This window comes from Triticum aestivum, chromosome 2A (genome assembly GCF_018294505.1).
Source record: "Triticum aestivum cultivar Chinese Spring chromosome 2A, IWGSC CS RefSeq v2.1, whole genome shotgun sequence".
NCBI classification, from domain to species: domain Eukaryota; kingdom Viridiplantae; phylum Streptophyta; class Magnoliopsida; order Poales; family Poaceae; genus Triticum; species Triticum aestivum.
Genome location: NC_057797.1, coordinates 759997947 through 760001890, shown reverse-complemented (window position 1 = coordinate 760001890; position 3944 = coordinate 759997947).

Sequence of the window (3944 nt, the reverse complement as noted above, 5' to 3'; positions counted from 1 at the left end):
TTTTTTGCTTTATTTTTTAATTCTTTTTGCTTTTAGGTCAGCAAAATTATAAACTTTCTGTTAGTGCCATTAGTTTTCAAATTTGAATAGTTAAAATTTGAATTGTTTGAAATTTGTGTGAATCACAAGTTTGTGATTAACTTTACTATAAAAATAGTTTTTTTTCCTGTTTTTTGTTATTTTGCATTATTTATTTTCTTTTGTTTTTTGCTTTAGTTTTTAATTCTTTTTTGCTTTTAGGTTTGCAAAATTATAAAATTTTAGTTAGTGCCATTAGTTTTAGAAAAATTATAAACTTTCTGTTAGTGCCATTAGTTTTCAAATTCGAATAGTTAAAATTTGAATTCTTTGAAATTTGTGTGAATCACAAGTTTGTGATTAACTTACTAAAAATGAGAATAGATGCGCTTGCAGAGAAAATTTAACCTAAATTCATAGTAAATTTCTATGAATTTCAGAGAAATTCACTGTGAATTTAGGTTAAACTTTTCTCTATAAGGGCATCTATTTCATTTTGAGAGGAGCTCAACAAGGCAGAGAGGGAAGGGCTTATAAACCGGTGTGAGCCCCCTTCGGTTGGTGAGGTGGGACTAAAGTCTGCCCGCAACGAGGACCAACATTTTAGTCCCGGTTTGTGGCACAAACCGGGACTAATGGTCATGGGCCAGGGGCGAGGAGCATTGGTCCCGGTTGGTGCCACGAACCGGGACCAATGCCCCCTTTAGTCCCGGTTGGTGGTACCAACCGGGACCAAAGGCCTTGCGCTGCCCACGACCAAAAGTTTAGTCCCACCTCGCTAGTTGAGAGGGGCTCGGAGTGGTTTATAAGCCCCACTGCGGCTCCCCTCTCGAGCTCCTCTGAAATGCAGGCTTACGGGCCTAATCTCACACTATGTTGATGTGGGCCTATTGGGCCTTCTGCGGGCCTGAATCCTGGCCCAGGTTGGGTTTCTAGTCGTATTCAGGCCGTGGTGGCCCAATAGGTGGCAGTTTTTTATTTTTTCCAATTTTTTGTTTTGTTTTTTGCATTATTTATTTTCTTTTGTTTCTTGCATTATTTTTTAATTCTTTTTGCTTTTAGGTCAGAAAAATTGTAAATTTTCTGTTAGTGCCATTAGTTTTCAAATTTGAATAGTTAAAATTTGAATTCTTTGAAAATTGTGTGAATCACAAGTTTGTGATTAACTTTACTATAAAAATAGCTTTTTCCATTTTTTGTTTTGTTCTTTGCATTATTAATTTTTTTTTGTTTTTTGCTTTTTTTAATTCTTTTTGCTTTTAGGTCAGCAAAATTATAAACTTTCTATTAGTGCCATTAACTTTAGAAAAATTATAAACTTCCTGTTAGTGCCATTAGTTTTCAAATTTGAATAGTTAAAATTTGAATTCTTTGAAATTTGTGTGAATCACAAGTTTGTGATTAACTTTACTATAAAAATAGTTTTTTTCCAGCTTTTTGTTTTGTTTTTTGCATTATTTATTTTCTTTGGTTTTTTGCTTTATTTTTTAATTCTTTTTGCTTTTAGGTCAGAAAAATTATAAACTTTCTGTTAGTGCCATTAGTTTTAGAAAAAAAATGAAATTTTCTATTAGTGCCATTAGTTCTCAAATTTGAATAGTTAAAATTTGAAAATGGTATTACGAGGGTCGAACCATAAGACATTAAAGCATTTCAAATGAAGTCTGAAAAAGTTGAAAGTTGGCATGGTATCATAATTTCACCCACATAGCATGTGCATGTACAAAACGAACAATGGTATCATACTCGTCTGTTACAAAGTTGGCATGGTATCATCATAATAGTTGCGGGAGAAAGTCTTCACTTTTTCTTCGCTTGTGTCATTTGCTTATTGCGCCGTAATCATGGATAATCTTCATCGTTTATCAGGATGCTTGGGTCAGCCTTGACTTTGAAGGGAGGAATTTCATGAAACTTTTCATAATCTTCAGAGATGTCTGTCTTGCCCTCCACTCCCACGATGTCCCTTTTTCCTGAAAGAACTATGTGGCGCTTTGGCTCATCGTATGATGTATTCGCTTCCTTATCTTTTCTTTTTCTCGGTTTGGTAGACATGTCCTCCACATAGATAACCTGTGCCACATCATTGGCTAGGACGAACGGTTCGTCTGCATACGCAAGATTGTTGAGATCCACTTTTGTCATTCCGTACTGTGGGTCTACCTGTACCCCGCCACCTGACAGATTGACCCATTTGCACTTAAACAAAGGGACCTTAAAATCATGTCCGTAGTCAAGTTCCCATATGTCCACTATGTAACCATAATATGTGTCATTTCCCCTCTCGGTTGCTGCATCAAAGCGGACACCGCTGTTTTGGTTGGTGCTCTTTTGATCTTGGGCAATCCTGTAAAATGTATTCCCATTTATCTCGTATCCTTTGTAAGTCAATACAGTCAAAGATGGTCCCCTGGACAACAAGTATAGCTCATCACAAACAGTGTTATCACCTCTGAGACGTGTTTCCAACCAACTGTTGAAAGTCCTGATGTGTTCACATGTAATCCAGTCGTCGCACTGCTCCGGGTGTTTGGAGCGCAAATTGTTCTTGTGTTCATCTACATACGGGGTCACCAAGGTAGAGTTCTGTAGAACTGTGTAGTGTGCTTGAGACCAAGAATATCCATCCCTACATACTATTGAGGCCCCTCCCACCGTGCCTTTTCCAGTTAGTCTCCCCTCATACCGCGATTAGGGAGACCTATGTTCTTTAGGCCAGGAATGAAGTCAACACAAAACCCAATGACATCCTCTGTTTGACAATCTCGTCGACTAGATGAACTAGGACGTGCGTCATGATATTGAAGAAGGATGGTGGGAACACCAGCTCGAAACTGACAAGACATTGCGCCACATCACTCCTTAGCCTTGGTACGATTTGTGGATCGATCACCTTCTGAGATATTGCATTGAGGAATGCACATAGCTTCACAATGGCTAATCGAACGTTTTCCGATAGAAGCCCCCTCAATGCAACTGGAAGCAATTGCGTCATAATCACGTGACAGTCATGAGACTTTAGGTTCTGGAACTTTTTCTCTGGCATATTTATTATTCCCTTTATATTCGACGAGAAACCAGTCGTGACCTTCATACTGAGCAGGCATTCAAAGAAGATTTCTTTCTCTTCTTTCGTAAGAGCGTAGCTGGCAGGACCTTTATACCGCTTCGGAGGCATACCGTCTTTTTCGTGCAAACGTTGCAGGTCCTCCCGTGCCTCAGGTGTATCTCTTGTCTTCCCATACACGCCCAAGAAGTCTAGCAGGTTCACGCAAAGGTTCTTCGTCACGTGCATCACGTCGATTGAAGAGCGGACCTCTAGGTATTTCCAGTAGGGTAGGTCCCAAAATATAGATTTCTTCTTCCACATGGGTGCGTGTCCCTCAGCATCATTCGGAACAGCTAGTCCGTCGGGACCCTTTCCAAAGATTACGTGTAAATCATTGACCATAGCAAGTACATGATCACTGGTACACACGGCGGGCTTCTTCCGGTGATCTGCCTCGCCTTTGAAATGCTTGCCTTTCTTTCGACATTGATGGTTGGTCGGAAGAAATCGACGATGGCCTAGGTACACATTCTTCCTGCATTTGTTGTCGGGGGACTAATCCACGAGCACCTATGGGACCGGCGGACCGAGTCCCTTTCGGTTCGGCGGGGGTGAGGGTCGCACGAAGAGCGGATCGAGGCGAAGCACACGAGCAGTTTACCCAGGTTTGGGCCGCACAGATGCGTAAAACCCTACTCCTGCTTTGTGGTTTGTATTGAGTTCTTGCTCGGGAGCGCGGAGTCCTACAGTACACCCCAGCAGCCAACGAGACCGAGCGTGAGTGTTCTCTTCCTCCCCCTCCCCCTCTCTACGTTGCGCATGGGCCTCCTTTTATATGCTCAAGGGGTCACCGACAGGTGGCAACGTAGACAAGGGT